General features: G+C 44.2%; 1 protein-coding gene and 1 long non-coding RNA gene across 4 annotated transcripts in view; one reads left to right on the forward strand and one right to left on the reverse strand.

Annotated features, from left to right (window-relative positions):
- LOC109890823 (protein kinase C and casein kinase substrate in neurons protein 1) overlaps positions 1–18694 on the reverse strand; it is a 54528-nt gene that overhangs the window by 22106 nt on the left and 13728 nt on the right. Inside the window, exon 1 of one of the 3 annotated variants that reach the window (XM_020482871.2) lies at positions 12292–12491. The exons of 1 other annotated variant lie outside the window; for it this stretch is intronic. The gene's annotated coding sequence lies outside the window, so the exon portion shown is untranslated. Of the gene's footprint in view, positions 1–12291; positions 12492–18694 lie in introns of those variants that run through there. One more of the 3 variants, XM_031824744.1, reaches the window with a different exon arrangement.
- LOC116374190 (uncharacterized) lies at positions 1282–10475 on the forward strand. Its single transcript, XR_004209992.1, has 3 exons — positions 1282–1687; positions 4592–4748; positions 10072–10475. It is a non-coding gene; the product is annotated as an uncharacterized LOC116374190 (long non-coding RNA).

The following is an 18694-nucleotide window of genomic DNA, read 5'->3' on the forward strand; positions in this document are numbered from 1 at the left end:
GTATGTAGTCTCGCTATTGTTATTTTACTGCTGCTCTTTAAATTACTTCTTACTTTTATTTCTTATTCTAATCTATATTTTTTATACTGCATTGTTGGTTAGGGGCTCGTAAGTAAGCATTTCACTGTAAGGTCTACCTGTTGTATTCGGCACATGTGACTAATACAATTTGATTTGATATGATTTTAATGTTTCAATAAGACTTTTAATAACACTGCTAGCTTAGTTTGGGTTAACTGTTTTGAACACCAAGCACAGATAGTACACATGGGAATTCATTTGCTTAGGCATTAACCATGCCACATCATGCCAACACATTTATTTTTTTATTGTGGCAGTACCTATGATCTTTTGTTCTCTATCCATGGAATTAGTACACTGTGTCACCAGGATGGAGCTTGCTTGCCATGTTTATTTTATGCATACAAAGTTGTTCATTTGATTCTATTCAGACCCCATTTCAAAATGAATCAATCACTCATTAAGATCCAGTGTGGCCAATTAGTGTGCACGGCCAACACACCTGAACGTACTTAATAAGATTAAGGAGAGAGAGTTTTATTGATGCTGAGAACAGAATGTACAGTGGCAAGAAAAAGTATGTGAACCCTTTGAAAATACCTGGATTTCTAAATAAATTGCTGAATATCTAAGTAACTATCCTGCACCATTCCCAGACAGTTGTGGGAAGGTCGTACGCAAAATAACCATAGGACAACCACGCTCCCACCAAGCTATAAAAAACCTATCGTTCTCAGAACATTATGTGCTAACTGGGTAATTAATAACATAATTGCATGCTGTCCACTCAATTTTTATCAGATTAAGGAGTCTGTTACTGTATGTCTGTCTGTATCCCTCTCTGTCTGCCTATCTGTCCACCAGCCGCGTCAAGAGAGTTTTAGGGGTCACTGTCTGTCTGCATGTCTGATTCTCAACACTCTCAGTCTGTCTGCCAGGCAGGTAGCCTAGCGGTTAAGAGTGTTGGGCCAGTAACCAAAAGGTTGCTGGTTCTAGAGCCAGCTAGATACTGTTCCTGTTTCTCAAAACCTTAATAAAAACACCTCAGGAATAATTTGAATAATTAGCTTCAGAACAAAATAATAGTTATTATTGAACAGCAGTGCCTCTACTATTGACATAGTGCTTAGTAGAAAGGCTAACATGCTAGTAGGGAAAATGCTTTCCACTAATGAGAGACAGTGCTGTTGAGGTCTAGAGGTCATAGGGTTGCTGGTTGGTTCAAGTTCTTAATCAAGGCAAAGCTCATATTCTGTCATGTTTATGGCAGTAGAGCCTACAATTTACAGATTGTACTCCAAGAGCAACAGGATGTTTCTTTCACAACCGATACTGCAACTCCCCACCCCATCCGCCCTGCAATCTCACCGGGGAAGGCCTTGTGCACGCACGCACACACCCACACATCTAGTCTCGTTCCCAGTCGTGTGTCTTCACTACTACCGCAGTGTAACCCTTGCAGGCGAGGTTAATACGCAACAGAATCTGTTCAGTCCCACCGGAGAGAGCTGAGCCTTGGTTGAGTTATAGATACAGTGCGTGACGAGTGCCTACTTCTGTTCTGTGGAACACAGAGCTGCCTGCCATACAGCATCACATTAGATGGGAAACAAGCCCGCGCTCAAGGGAGAAGGGAGCACACTGAGAGTGGGGTTGGAGACAAGTGGTGAGTCACTATGGATTGGAACAAAGATCTGTAGCTCTGTATGGCTTCCAACACTTAATAGTTTCATACTGTCACACCTTGATCTGTTTCACCTGTCTTGTGATTGTCTCCAACCCCCACCAGGTGTCTCCCATTACCTCATGTGTATTTATACCTGTGTTTTCTGTTTGTCTGTTGCCAGTGTGTCTTGTCCCGTCAAGTCCTACCAGCGTGTTAACGCGGAACCTGTGCTCGAGTTCTCTCTTTTCCTAGTCTTCCCAGTTCTGACCTTTCTTTCTTTCTGTCTGTCTGTCCTGACCCTGATCCTGCCTGTCCTGATCCTGCCTGCCGTCCTGTACCTGCCTGACTCGGATTTGGATTTGTACTCCTTGCCTGCCTTGACCTACCTTTTGCCTGCCCCTTGTACTGTAATAAACTCTGAGACTCGTACTATCCACCTCCTGTGTCTGCATCATGGGTCTTAGCCATGATACATACCTCCATCAGATCTCACAAGCCTTCCTTTCTGTCAATGGATCTTTGTTGATTTCTGATACATTGGATTAGACCGTTTTCTTTCTCAGGCAGGTCCCCTCCTATCCAAGAGCCTCACAGCGCTAACACCAATCCTGGCTAGGGGAGTGTCCACGAGAGACAGTCAGGCATACAGTAAAGCAGCCACAGCATTGTCTCTCTATTGCCCTGCAGTGGGCAATAACACATCTTCAGCCCTGTATATATATATATTGAAACTATTCCATTCCTGAGGACTGAGGTTCAGCAACGCTGTGAGAGAGAGACATGTTGAAAACAATAAGAGGGCTCCCACTTTAGTGTGGTGGTCAGGGGGAGGAGGAGGCACTACATGTGTATTTGGGTCACCCAGCAGTCCTAAACCAATGGGTGGAAGAATATTTTTGGTAATGGGAGAAGGAAAGAGGGAAAATGAGCGAGAGAAAGAGAGCGATAAATACTCAAAAATTCTGTTTCTCCCCAGACAAAACATAAGCAGAACGGCTTTGGTTGAAAACGGGGCTTTGACTGCATGGGAAAGTGTGCGAGCTGGATGTGCACTACAGTTGTTTAATCCATCAAACCACAAGAGGAGGATTTTGTTCTAATGTAGGACAGCCTTCTCTAGGAACAAGGCTAGATGGTAGGACACACGCACACACACACACATCCAGTGTGGCCAATTAGTGTGCACGGCCAACACACCTGAACGCATTTAATAAGATTAAGGAGAGAGAGTTTTTCAACAGACAGCACATTTCTAAATTCTGTCTGTCATAAACCATTGTAATATGTACAGAAATCAACATTTGAAATCAACTAAAATTGATGTACATTAGGGCCTACTAGTCTTTTGCACAAAATAACACGTAGTCCACCTATACTGTTACGCACATAAAGAAAAGCAGTAAACACCCATTCATTCTGATTCATCAAATTCACCATTGAAAGGAACACGAAGTTCACGTCTCCTCCTCTACATCCCCCTGCAACACCACGAAGAAGATCACAACCCATTTCATTAATACTCGTAAACTAAGCACACCATGCACCTCCATCTCTCCATCTCCACACACACAACCAAATATACACACACAGACATTTCAACCTCAAACACACCAGCCCATCAACCGACTGCATTAACCAGAGTGAGAAACCACTCTAGGCTGTAGCCAAGACAAATGAATGCACCCAAAATTATGGAGAATGCAGGCAGCCTCCCTCCCTCCCTCTACTCCGTCATAGCAACAAAAGCCTTACCCCCATTCCCCCATCAGCAAGGCGAGATGTGACGGCTAGCTACAGATACAGCTCTGAGGCACGTGGGCTCCACTCCTCTCTCTCCTCTCGCCCCTTTGTTTTTGTTCAGCTCAGAGCCCCATTTTCTCAGAGAGCTGAGCAAGCATTATCACACCACAAACAGGCAACCGACGTAGACACTGTCTTATCCAAGAGCACAGACACTTCTGGCCAGGCAACGTGTTGAGTGGAAGTGTGTCAGTGTTTTAGGGTATGGTTGTATGAATGTGTGTGTGAGTGTGAGTGTGAGTGTGAGTGTGAGTGTGAGTTTGAGTGTGAGTGTGTGAGAGAGAGAGAGAGAGAGAGAGAGAGAGAGTGAGTGTGAGTGTTTCTCAATAATTGGGGGATAATCCTCTGGTGTTTTGCTTGAATGGTTCAGACAGAGAGGGAGGGTAAAGAGACAGAGGGGGAGAGGGAGGCAGAAGGAGGGATGAGGAGAAGAGGGGGGGGGTGTTTATGGCCGGGATATACTAACCATGGCATCATGAGGGCACAGGGTCACAGTGATTGGTAGGACCAGAGACAGTTAGGGTTAAGGAGGTGGGAGAGACAGGGAAAATGGAGGTAGAGAAATATAGTGCGAAGAAGAGAGCATAGTGGAGATGTAGGGTGACATCATGGTTAGGGGAGAGAGTGAGACGCAGTGAGGAGTGAACAGAGAAGCAGACATACAGATAGATGAAGGAGTGAGGGCACTATAAAACCACTGCACTGGAATGTCCTGGAGTAGAAAGAGGAGAGGAAGGAGGTAAAGTAGGAGAGGTGATGAAAGAGAAAGAGAGAGTACAGGTGTGGCCTTATACGACAGGTAATAGATGGAATTGATACTACACAAGAGGTTGACGCCACTTAAATAAAAGAAAGCTGCAATATGCCATGCAGACAGAAAGCCAACAATAAAATCCTGATTTGAATATTCATGAGCCCAAGAAAGCAACTCGGTGCTGTGATAAGACAGCAATAAATGAGTGATAATCAGCAGCCAGGAAAAGCTATCAGGACATTCCAGAAAGAAAGAAAGAAAGGGTACCATGACGATGCTGTTATTACAGCTGATAGGCCTGTGTAAAATGTCATTCCTGTGAATGTGACCAGTTGTGCTTTCCTGTGTAGACCCAGTGGCCAGAGAGTAGAAGAGGAGAGGGGATCGTGAGACTCACCCTGGCCTGATGCTTGATCATCACTGGGTAGAGCGCCAGACAGAGTGATGCTGAGCAGGGCGGGGCAGGACAGGAGAAGGAGTGTGAAGAAAGGGGGACGGAGGAAGAGGGTAAGGACATCGGAGGATAGAGGGGGAAGAAGAGGGGGAGGATGGGGGAGAACGAGGGCAGTGTGGGAATATCAGGGGTCCACAGCAACCGTTCCCAGCCAGCCACAGTGAAATCCCACTGCAGGACAGGTCCTCTGCACCTCAGAACCCACAGCAGCACAGCAGCTATTCATCATAAACACTTAATATGCTGCCTAAACATCTCTCTGACTGCAGCGCTGAGTCCAAATGTAATCTTATTCTGTTCAAAAAGCTATTTTCCAAACAACAAGCAGGATCAACACGACTCATATTCTTCGGGCCAGTGGTTAGTGCGTTGTATTCCACCTCCTGAAGAGCTACTCTGAATGGCTGTAAACCGTCATCTGTAGAAAAGGCTTTCGTCCATTCCTGACACATTGGACTAGTTCATATGGCGACTGCATTAGCCAGTTCATGTCGCGTTATAACAACTTTTAACATAACATTAACAGTAATACATTCCAAGGTAATGGAAAAACAAAAAGGCATCATAATATAAAACGTTTCTCCTCAGGGTAAGAAATGAGAGAGACACATGCCGTCATTCACTTATGTCACTTTGTAAACAACATCAAAAGACAATTTTTTATTTTTTTTTTAAATAGCTTTGTCAGTACCTGATGACTTCATCCAAATCTGTAACAGGATTCAGTACTCAAAGACCAAAGCATGTGTGAAAGGTTGCTGACAGCTTCTAAAACAGTGTTCAGCGAAGCGGAAGTCTGACACATGGAATATTATTACACTGACAACCACAAGATGTTTTCAGTCTGACAGAGGAGGCAAGGAAGCTATTTCAAATAGGCCTACCTAATGCACCCAATGGGAGTGCAAGTGTAGGTCTTGTGGGCTCAATTACCCTCAGCCAAAGAAAAGGCATGCATGCACACACACCTCACTTTCTGTGTCTTCCTCAAGTCCCCAACTATTGCTGCCCCTGTTGCATCGCAAATCCCACTACAGTAGGATCTTGGCAACGTTGGGCATATCCGTGAAAAAAAAGTTACAATTTTAAAGCACATTTCTTGCAGTTTTACAAAGGTCTTTTTTTCTCCAGTTTTACAGCACATTTTGTGCTATTTTGTCAAGGGGTGGAGAGACTATTTTTTTCAGTTTTGAAGCTAACTTTCTGAAATTCTACATATTTTGCCATGACTTAGGCCATGTTAATGATATCTGAGTGAGTGACTAAAATCAATGGGGGGCACCTGGAGGTCAGGGCCCCTTGGCACGTGCCCTTTGTGACCGGTTGGTATTCGGCCATGATGACTCCTAGTTTAGATAACTGGCAGCCTAATTTATCAAACAAAATATTGTGAGCTGACATGGCTAATTGAGTGACTGTTAGTGACTGCCATAACAAAATAAAAATTGCTGATGCCCAACCAGATGTCTAACTTGCACCTTGTATATTCTACTATGCTAACTCTCCATAATAAGTTGGGGTCCTAAGCGACCACTTGTGTCGCTTATACCTGGAGCCGACCTTGCAGGAGACGCTGCGTCCTGCTGCTCTCAGATTCCTGCTCATTATATAGAGACAGAAGATATCATCAATTATTCAGCCATACTGTGTAAACAGATAGGAGCGATGACCAACCCTATGTACCTGGAGGCCTCAGCCAGGGCCCTTCAATTCCAACTCATCCCATATAATTTACCATACAGTACACACACACTGCCAGACTGAATCATTACCCATAGGCTACACACACTGCCAGACTGAATCATTACCCATAGGCTACACACACTGCCAGACTGAATCAGGAGGGATGCTGTCTATTCAAATCATTTCTGGGGTTCTGAGGATATTCTAAACCGGCAGATTTGCTCGCAGATGGCCCTACCCATGATACTAGATTATAAACTCAGATAGAATGGTAAAGTCCATCACTATGAGCCAGCTGAGTGTATGGGTTAGTCTTTATCAGCTTTAGTTCCATTGTTCCACTCACTTTTCTACGCAACGTCTTCCATTCTGAATACTGTAGCAGAGAGACATCCAAGGAGACAACAAAACTCCAGATGAAGTGTTTAGGTTTATAGAGGAAGTGAAATATGCTGGGTATTGTCTTCACACACTGCATCTACACTGAGTGTACCAAACATTAGGAACACCTTCCTAACACCGAGTTGCCCATTCACCCTCTGAATGGCACACACACACACACACAATCTATGTCTCAATTGTTTCAAGGCTTAAAACTCTTTATTTAGCCTGTCTCCTCCCCTTCATCTACACTGAATGAAGTGGATTTAACAAGTCATATCAATAAGGGATCATAGCTTTCACCTGGATTCACCTGGTCCGTCTATGACATGGAAAGGCACAGGTGTTCTTAATGTTTTGTATACCCAGTGTATAATCCTCATCTTACCTCTGACTCGACTTGTGACATACACCGCCTCCCTCTCTCTCTGGAACTTAATATCAAGTCCAGCCTGCCCTCAGAAACCGATCAGACACTAACTAACCGGACCACACCTTCCTACAACAAAACACGGCCATTAAAATGCCCTGGCACGCTCGGGTCTCTACCAACAATGACAGGATACCCTGACCCGTCCCTCCCTGGGAGACTATGCTGATGCTCTGCACACCCCACTTCACTCCCCAGCTGAACAGAGCTGAAGGGAGCTGTAATGGCCTAGCTCTCTCTGGCCACACCATCAATGTCCAATTGAGGTGCATGAAGATGGCGGCCCCCATGCACTTTCTATCGTCATTAGCAGAGTATACATTATCCGGCGACTCCGGGATGCTGGCCTTCTAGGCAGAGTTGCAAAGAAAAAGCCATATCTCAGAGTGGCCAATAAAAATAAAAGATTAAGATGGGCAAAAGAACACAGACACTGGACAGAGGAACTCTGCCTTGAAGGCCAGCATCCCAGAGTCTGGTGTTTTGCAGGTTGAGACAGGTGTTTTGTGGGTACTATTTAATGAAGCTTCCAGTTGAGGACTTGTGAGGCGTCTGTGTCTCAAACTTGACACTCTAATGTACTTGTCCTCTTGCTCAGTTGTGCACTGGGGCCTCCCACTCCTCTTTCTATTCTGGTTAGAGACCTTTTGCGCTTTTCTGTGAAGGGAGTAGTACACAGCGTTGTACGAGATCTTCAGTTTCTTGGCAATTTCTCGCATGGAAAAGCCTTCATTTCTCAGAACAAGAATGGATTAACGAGTTTCAGAAGAAAGGTCTTTGTTTCTGGCCATTTCGAGCCTGTAATCGAACCCACCAATGCTGACGCTCCAGATACTCAACTAGTAGTTGAGTATCCACCTCTACGCAGACGGCACCATTATGTATACTTCTGGCCCTTCTTTGGACACTGTTAACAACCCTCCAGATGAGTTACAATGCCATACAACTCTCCTTCCGTGGCCTCCAATTGCTCTTAAATACAAGTAAAACTAAATGCATGCTCTTCAACCGATCGCTGCCTGCACCTGCCCGCCCGTCCAACATCACTACTCTGGACGGTTCGGACTTAGAATATGTGGACAACTACAAATACCTAGGTGTCTGGTTAGACTGTAAACTCTCCTTCCAGACTCACATCAAACTCCAAATCTCCAATCCAAAGTTAAATCTAGGCTTCCTATTTCGCATCAAAGCATCGTTCACTCATGCTGCCAAACATAACCTTGTAAAAACTGACCATCCTACCGATCCTCGACTTCGGCGATGTCATTTACAAAATAGCCTCCAATACCCTACTCAATAAATTGGATGCAGTCCATCAAAGTGCCATCCTTTTTGTCAACAAAGCCCCATATACTACTACCCACCATTGCAACCTGTACGCTCTCATTGGCTGGCCCTCACTTCATACTCGTCGCCAAACCCACTTGCTCCAGGTCATCTACAAGACCCTGCTAGGTAAAGTCCCCCCTTATCTCAGCTCGCTGGTCACCATTTCAGCACCCACCTGTAGCACGCGCTCCAGCAGGTATATCTCTCTGGTCACCCCCAAAACAAAACCGAACTACAAAGATCTCTGAAACTGGAAACACTTATCTCCCTCACTAGCTTTAAGCACCAGCTGTCAGAGCAGCTCACAGATTACTGCACCTGTACATAGCCCATCTATAATTTAGCCCAAACAACTACCTCTCCCCCTACTGTATTTATTTATTTTGCTCCTTTGCACCATATTATTTCTCTCCACCTTGCACATTCTTCCACTGCAAATCTACCTTATCTCACCTCATTTTCTCACATTGTATATAGACATATTTTTCTACTGTATTAGACTGTATGTTTGTTTTACTCCATGTGTAACTCTGTGGCGAACTGCTTTGCTTTATCTTGGCCAGGTCGCGATTGTAAATGAGAACTTGTTCTCAACTTGCCTACCTGGTTAAATAAAGGTGAAATAAATAAAAAATAAAATAAATAAAAGGCCAGTTTTATTGCTTCTTTAAAACAGTTTTCAAGTGTGCTAACATAAATGCAAAAGGGTTTACTAATGATCAATTAGCCTTTTAAAATGATCAACTTGGATTAGCTAACACAACGTGCCATTGGAACACAGGAGTGATGGTTGCTGATAATGGGCCTCTGTACGCCTATGTAGATATTTAATTAAAAATACATAATTTCCAGCTACAATATTCATTTACATCATTAACAATGTCTACACTATTTCTGATAAATGTTATGTTATTTAAAAAAATAAAAGAATATGCTTTTCTTTCAAAAAACAAGGACATTTCTAAGTGACCTCAAACTTTTGAACAGTAGTGTATGTGGTAGTTAGACTATTAACATAATGCAAGAGAACAATGTAGATTGTAGAAAGAGAGGAGAGCACCAAAGTAGCACAAAATGTCAGATAAGGCCTAATGTGATTTTTTCCCTCTCCAATGTCGGTTGATCATGGGCCTTTTGCTGAGGACACTCCATTGTCTGTCTTATTGTTTTAAAATCTTAATTTCCTTTTTTTCTCCCCAATCCCCATTCCATTTGAATGTGACTTCTTGGCCTAGCTATAGCCTACTCTTTCACAATCAACCATTGAATGAATCTATAGGCCTAACGGATTTCTATCTCAGAAAGTTGTTTGAATCCGAATCGACATTTCAGTCAACTTCTGCAATAAAAGCAGATCACATTCTTCATTTCACCTGTCACATTATTTTACATTAGGAGGCTTACCTTAGTTTCACAGAAAAGTTGAGCCAGTCAAGTGTTTGTTTCTAAATAGCTCAATGGAAGAAAGCCGGGAGTAGGTGAGTCCAGCTGTGTGTTGACAGGGGTCGCATTTTAGATTGAAAGTTAACCGTGTGTTTTTGCTTCAATAGAGTGATCAGAGGCGTGCAACTGTAGTTTTCCATCACCAACGCATCACCGGGGGCACACTGCCTGCCCTCCAGGACATCTACAGCACCCGGTATCACAGAAAGGTCAAGAAGATCATCAAGGACCTCAGCCACTGCCTGTTCACCCCACTACCATCTAGAAGGTGAGGTCAGTACAGGTGCATCAAAGCTGGGACGGAGAGACTGAAAGAAGCTGTTTATCTCAAGGTCATCAGACTGTTAAATAGTCACCACTAGCTGGCCTCCACCCAGTACCCTGTCCTGAACTTCAGTCACTAGTCGGCTACCACCCTGTTACTCTACCCTGCACCTTAGAGGCTGCTGCCCTATGTACATTGTCATGGAACACTGGTCACTTTAATAATGTTTACACACTGTTGTACCCACTTCATATGTATATAATGTATTCTAGTCAAGACCTATCCTATTTAACTATTGCTGTACATATACTGTTCTTCAAATATACTACATATTCTATCCATATACTGTCCATGTTGTCTATACATCCCATATATATATTTATACTCTGAACTTCGACATTGCTCATCCTAATATTTCTATATTTCTTAATTACATTATTTAACTTTTTAAATTAGTGTGTATTGTTGTATATTGTTAGATATTACTGCACTGTTGGAGCTAGGAACACAAGCATGTCGCTACACCCGCAATAACATCTGCCAGAAATGTGTATATAACCAATACAATTTGATTTGAGAACATTAAGAAAACTTTCCCTAAAAAAAACACAAGAAAACATTAGTAACGTATAAAGAATGCCCGTGCGTAATCGTATACCATATACAATCGTTTGTTCAGCGATGGGATGATGAGTCATTCCAGACATCGCCCAATCCTCGTGGATAGTGCTAAAACAATGACGTCATATCTGAATTTTGCCATCTTTATATACGTTCACCATTGATAAGAGTAAAAGCGTGAGAGTCACACTCCAGGTTGACTAACAGGGAAGGAAACAGCAAACAGAGCTGCTCCTGACAGATTTCTCCTCGGGATGGGAATGCTTTAGACTCGTACCATCCATCCTGATCTCGCAGGCTTCTGTTTTGCTACATAGATACAGTCTGGCCACGACCAGATTCAATCACTGAGATGTAATATTAACTGGAGACTGCGTCCAATATGTCCGACCTTTGTTTTCAAGGTTATCTACACACATTTGCATACGCCGATTCATGGACCGTCTATATCCGGGTTGCATCCGGTTTATACGGATCAACATCACATGCACACTAGCCCTTAGTGCACACAGGGAGCCGTGTGAGCAGCGACGACATCATCATGACATCATCCAAAAACATGGCATTCTTTGGATGAATATGTAATGTTAATATCTTCAACGGTGATTGATGGAAAAACAATCAGCCTCAGCGACAATTGGATTTTTAAAAAATCAGACTTCACTATGTGGCCATCTACGGAAATTGTCGTTTTGGGCCAGGCTTCAGTTAAACTGCAGTACCGAAGCAAAACAATGGGAGCCGTGCTTCTAGACTGGATCCCTGGTCCCTTGGATTCAAACCGTTTGAGCCCCTCCCTTCGAAACAGAATGTAAGCAAAACAGATTGTGAGATCAGGATGTTTAGGACGAAGTTAGTGCTTGGCCAACATCCAAAAACTAAAGATGGGCACTGGAAGTAGCACTGGAAATAATGAGAGAGAGGATTTCAAGAGTGCAAGCAGTTCAAGTTAAACAAGTGTACCCTTTTTTTTGAGAGAGAAAATAACATATTTTTTTGATAAACGGATTGATAAATCAACATGTTATCCAAAGGCACAGCGTCCTGTTTGAATGTCTGCAGTGATCTTAATACATAATTCAGTGGAGGAGCATTGTTCACATAGTCAACAAATCATAACACAGGTTGTTAGTGGCACCTTAGTTGGGGTGGACAGGCTCGTGGTAATGGCTAGAGTGGAATCAGTGGAAAGGTATGAAATACACCAAACACATGGTTTGATGCCATTCCCATTTGCGCTGTTCCAGTCATTATTATGAGCCGTTCTCCCCTCAGCAGCCTCCACTGAATCGTAAGCACAGGAGTTCTCTAAAGAACTCGGATTTTTCTAACATTCTACATGACGTATACGTAGACTAGGTTATTAAAACGGTTAATATTTCAGAAAGTATATATTGATCTATATTGTGTATCTTAAAGTAACATAACAACAGTACTGTACCTGGTCACTCTTGTCTGTGTGAGCTGGCTAAGTCCTTGTGAGCAACACTCGGGAACGATCTGTGTCCAAGCTTGCGAGATGTGTCACTCGAGACGGACAGTGTTAGAGGCTAGAGGCAACTAGCACAGCTTTGCACCTGAAGGAGACGACACACCCTGTTGTCTAAGCACCCCCGCAACACACACACACACACACACACACACACCGACTGAACTTTGACACATCCTCATGAAGACCGGCAAGGCCATCAATAATTAGCCAGCTGCCAGTGAGGGCACTCCCTCCCTGTCTGTCTGACACATTCCTAGGAAGTCTCAAGGAGAACCGTTGTCATGGAGAGGGAAAAGGACAGGAGAGAAAATGGACAGGAGAAAAAGAGGCAGGAGGGGAGAAAGGGGCAGCAGAGAAAGAGGGAGGCAGGAATTTAAGGAAGGTCATTGAGAGAGAGGATGGCAGGAGAGAGGGGCCAGGAGAGAGAGAGAGGTAGGTTGGAGAGATCAAGGGCACGAGAGAAAGAGGTAAACAGAAAAGAGAGGAAGGAAATAAGGGGCTGAAGGAAGGAAATAGGCAATAAACCTTTTTTTATGGCAAAATCCGGACGTGCGTATAGGTACAGAAGAGTCCTGTTAGGTGTGCTGTCTGGCAGGAAGCAGCAGCGGATCAGATCAAAGCTGACGTGGCGATCTAAGGACACATTACAATTGGCTGGAGGGTTGTGTGTGTTTATCGAATACTGGGTGAGGAATCACTCCCACCCATCAAAAGCTTGCCTTAGAGCAGAGCATATAATGTATAAGCAACAGCAGCAGCCTCATTTCATAGACTCAGTCTGCTTTCAACGCACACCTCCCTCCCTTTCTGGCTGCACTTTGGGGAATGATTGAGAGAATGTGTAGCTAGACTGACTCAGATTGAGAGGGGATCAAACTAATTCTCCTACACTTCAAACACAAATGCTTCTCTCTCCTGCTGGCTACTGCACAAGACTGACCTCGATCTTTTCTTTCTGTTGGATGTGGAAATGATTTGCACATCCCAAATTCCCACACTGGGTGCTGGGCCAAGAGTAAATAGTGATGAAAAAAGAAAGAAAGCTTGCACACGGTAAATGACGCTCATATGACGAAAGACTTAAAGCCACCTGATGAAGGCCATTCGAGCTGAAACATTGTCTGTGTATTGTGGTGCAGTTGAATCAAAGCACCTGGGAGCAGCATATAATATACTATACCACCTGCATGCGTTTTATTGACTTATTTTTGTTTTTATTCTCGACCCATGACCTCCCCATCAGCTCGCATGTATCCGGACTGTAATTCCTGAACATAGTGGGAGTAGCACTAACAGACACGAGGACAGGTCTGGTGAGGTGCCTGCTGTAAAATATTTCCGTGTTAATTGCATCTGTTTCCCTCTGATGCTCTAATCAAATCTTCTTTTGTCACATTGTAAAAAAAAAAAAAATGGTGTAGACTAACAAGCTTACTTAACAAGCTTACTCAACAATGCAGAGAGAAAGAAAATGGAGAAATAATAAAAAGTAATATAATAATAAAAAGGTCATAATAAATACACAATGCGTAACGATAACTTGGCTATATACACGGGGTACCAGTAGCGAGTCGATGTGCAGGGGTACGAGGTAATTGAGGTAGATATGTACATATAAGTATACATCTAGTATATATATATTAAATGCAGCTCAGACATCCTATTATTCTCAACTGATCAGTAGTGGTAACTCCCGGGATCTGTTCTTTACTGTGAGCAAGCTCCTCCAACCTTTGAACAATTCTGCCACCTCAGCTTCCCCAGAACGGTGCAATCAATACCTGTGCTTCTTCCAACGCAAAATTGAAAACATCAATAACATCATCCTATCCTCTCCTGGCCCGGTAGTTGAGATACCCAGTCCTACACTCCCTGAGTCCAGGTTCTCCACCTTTACAACAGTAACTGCAGCTGATGCAACCAAGCTGGTTAAAACAATGAGGCCCACCACTTGCACACTTGACACTATCCCCACCTGCTTACCTTCTCTGGAGCCTTTCTTCACAGAAATGATCAACAATTCAACTCGTCACTGGATGTGTCCCTATTCAGCTCAAACTGGCCGCTGTCACACCAGTACTTAAAAAGCCTGGATCTGACCCTGACAACCTCTAGAACTAAACTCAGCAAAAAAAGAAAATGTCCCTTTTTCAGGACCCTTTGTCTTTCAAAGATAATTCGTAAAAATCCAAATAACTTCACAGATCTTCATTGTAAAGGGTTTAAACACTGTTTCCAATGCTTGATCAATGAACCATAAATAATCAATAAACTGTGGAATGGTCGTTAAGACACGAACAGCTTACAGACGGTAGGCAATTAAGGTCACAGTTATGAAAACTAATGACACTAAAGAGGCCTTTCTACTGACTCTGAAAAACACCAAAAGAAAGATCCCCAGGGTCCCTGCTCATCTGCGTGAACGTGCCTTTGGCATGCTGCAAGGAGGCATGAGGCCTGCTGATGTGCAAAGGCAATAAATTGCAATGTCCGTATTGTGAGACGCCTAAGACAGTGCTACAGGGAGACAGGACGGACAGCTGATCGTCCTCGCAGTGGCAGACCACGTGTAACAACACCTCCACAGGATCGGTACATCCGAACATCACACCTGCGGGACAGGTACAGGATGGCAACAACAACTGCCCGAGTTGCATGAGGAACGCACAATCCCTCCATCAGTGCTCAGACTGTCCCCAAAAGGCTGAGAGAGGCTGGACTGAGGTCTTCTAGGCCTGTTGTAAGGCAGGTCCTCACCAGACATCACCGGCAACAACGTCACCTATGGGCACAAACCCACCGTCGTTGGACCAGACAGGACTGGCAAAAAGTGCTCTACACTGACGAGTCGTGGTTTTGTCTCACCAGGGGTGACGGTCAGATTCGCGTTTATTGTCGAGGGAATGAGCGTTACACTGAGGTCTATATTCTGGAGCGGGATCGATTTGGAGGTGGAGGGTCTGTCATCATCTGGTGCGGTGTGTCACAGCATCATCGGACTGAGCTTGTTGTCATTGCGACAGAGATAGCCGCCTCGCTTCGCGTTCCTAGGAAACTATGCAGTTTTTAGTTTTTTTACATGTTATTTCTTACATTAGTACCCCAGGTCATCTTAGGTTTCATTACATACAGTCGAGAAGTACTACTGAACATAAGAGCAGCGTCAACTCACCATCAGTACGACCAAGAATATGACTTTCGCGAAGCGGATCCTGTGTTCTGCCTTTCACCCAGGACAACGGAATGGATCCCAGCCGGCGACCCAAAAAAACGACTTCGTAAAAGGGGGAAACGGAGCGGTCTTCTGGTCAGACTCCGGAGACGGGCACATCGTGCACCACTCCCTAGCATTCTTCTCGCCAATGTCCAGTCTCTTGACAACAAGGTTGATGAAATCCGAGAAAGGGTAGCATTCCAGAGGGACATCAGAGACTGTAACGTTCTTTGCTTCACGGAAACATGGCTCACTGGAGAGACGCTATCGGAATCGGTGCAGCCAACTGGTTTCTCCACGCATCGCGCAGACAGAAACAAACATCTTTCTGGTAAGAAGAGGGGCGGGGGCGTATGCTTCATGGTTAACGTGACGTGGTGTGATCATAACAACATACAGGTACTCCCCGTAGCACTCACTTCCGTCATCATGAAGTGCTTTGAGAGACTAGTCAAGGACCATATCACCTCCACCCTACCTGACACCCTAGACCCACTCCAATTTGCTTACCGCCCAAATAGGTCCACAGACGATGCAATCTCAACCACACTGCACACTGCCCTAACCCATCTGGACAAGAGGAATACCTATGTGAGAATGCTGTTTATCGACTACAGCTCGGCATTTAACACCATAGTGCCCTCCAAGCTCGAGACCCTGGGTCTCGACCCCGCCCTGTGCAACTGGGTACTGGACTTCCTGACGGGCCGCCCCCAGGTGGTGAGGGTAGGCAACAACATTTCCACCCCACTGATCCTCAACACTGGAGCCCCACGAGGGTGCGTTCTGAGCCCTCTCCTGTACTCCCTGTTCACCCACGACTGCGTGGCCACGCACACCTCCAACTCAATCATCAAGTTTGCGGACGACACAACAGTGGTAGGCTACCAACAACGACGAGACGGCCTACAGGGAGGAGGTGAGGGCCCTCGGAGTGTGGTGTCAGGAAAATAACCTCACACTCAACGTCAACAAAACTAAGGAGATGATTGTGGACTTCAGGAAACAGCAGAGGGAACACCCCCCTATCCACATCGATGGAACAGTAGTGGAGAGGGTAGTAAGTTAAGTTCCTCGGCATACACATCACAGACAAACTGAATTGGTCCACCCACACAGACAGCATCGTGAAGAAGGCGTAGCAGCGCCTCTTCAACCTCAGGAGGCTGAAGAAATTTGGCTTGTCACCAAAAGCACTCACAAACTTCTACAGATGCACAATCGAGAGCATCCTGTCGGGCTGTATCACCGCCTGGTACGGCAACTGCTCCGCCCACAACCGTAAGGCTCTCCAGAGGGTAGTGAGGTCTGCACAACGCATCACCGGGGGCAAACTACCTGCCCTCCAGGACACCTACACCACCCGATGTCACAGGAAGGCCATAAAGATCATCAAGGACAACAACCACCCGAGCCACTGCCTGTTCACCCCGCTATCATCCAGAAGGCGAGGACAGTACAGGTGCATCAAAGCTGGGACCGAGAGACTGAAAAACAGCTTCCATCTCAAGGCCATCAGACTGTTAAACAGCCACCACTAACATTGAGTGGCTGCTGCCAACACACTGACTCAACTCCAGCCACTTTAATAATGGGAATTGATGGGAAATGTAAAATATATCACTAGCCACTTTAATCAATGCTACCTAATATAATGTTTACATACCCTACATTATTCATCTCATATGTATACGTATATACTGTACTCTATATCATCTACTGCATCTTTATGTAATACATGTATCACTAGCCACTAACTATGCCACTTTGTTTACATACTCATCTCATATGTATATACTGTACTCAATACCATCTACTGTATCTTGCCTATGCCGCTCTGTACCATCACTCATTCATATATCTTTATGTACATATTCTTTATCCCCTTACACTTGTGTCTATAAGGTAGTAGTTTTGGAATTGTTAGCTAGATTACTTGTTGGTTATTACTGCATTGTCGGAACTAGAAGCACAAGCATTTCGCTACACTCGCATTAACATCTGCTAACCATGTGTATGTGACAAATAAAAATGTATTTTATTTGATATATCCTACAATCTTTCTTTCAGCAGGGTTAATACCTGCCTGGCATCCAAACAAAAATCATTATCTTTACCCCTCTAACAATACCGCTACAGGGGTAGAAGCTGTTCAGGGTCCTGTTGGTTCCAGACGTGATGCATCGGTACTGCTTGCCATGCGGTAGTAGAGAGAACAGTCTATAAGTTGGGTGGCTGGAGTCTTCTTTTAGGGCCATCCTCTGACACAGCCTGGTGTAGAGGCCCTGAGCCAATTTCCTCCTACAACAGGACCCAAAGCACAGTTCCAAACTATGCAATAAATATTTAGGGAAGAAGCAGTCAGCTGGTATTCTGTCTCTAATGGAGTGGCCAGCACAGTCATCGGATCTCAACCCTATTGCGCTGTTGTGGGAGCATCTTGACCGTATGGTACATAAGAAGTGCCCATCAATCGAACTTGTGGGAGGTGCTTCAGGAAGCATGGGGTGAAATCTCTTCAGATTACCTCAACAAATTGACAACTAGAATGCCAAAGGTCGGCAAGAATGTAATTGCTGCAAATGGAGGATTCTTTGACGAAAGCAAAGTCTGAAGGACACAATTATTATTTCAATTAAAAATCATTATTTATAACCTTGTCAACGTCTTGACTATATTTCCTATTCATTTTGAAACTCATTTCATTGTATGTTTTCATGGAAAACAAGGACATTTCTAAGTGACCCCAAACATTTGAAAGGCATTGTGTATATACAGCACCAGTCAAAAGTTTGGACACCTACTCATTCAAGGGTTTTTCTTTATTTTGACTATTTTCTACATTGTAGAATAATAGTGAAAACATCAAAACTATGAAATAACACGTGGAATCATGTAATAACCAAAAAAGTGTTAAACAAATGATGCAAGGCAGCCACCCTTTGCCTTTGCACACTCTTGGCATTCTCTCAAACAGCTTCATGAGTTAGTCACCTGGAATGCATTTCAATTAACAGGTGTGCCTTGTTAAAAGTTAATTTGTGGAATTTCATTCCTTCTTAATGAGTTTGAGCCAATCAGTTGTGTTGTGACAAGGTAGGGGTGCTATACAGAAGATAGCCCTATTTGTTAAAAGAC

This window comes from Oncorhynchus kisutch, linkage group LG5, assembly GCF_002021735.2.
Source record: "Oncorhynchus kisutch isolate 150728-3 linkage group LG5, Okis_V2, whole genome shotgun sequence".
In the NCBI taxonomy this organism is placed as follows: Eukaryota; Metazoa; Chordata; class Actinopteri; order Salmoniformes; family Salmonidae; genus Oncorhynchus; species Oncorhynchus kisutch.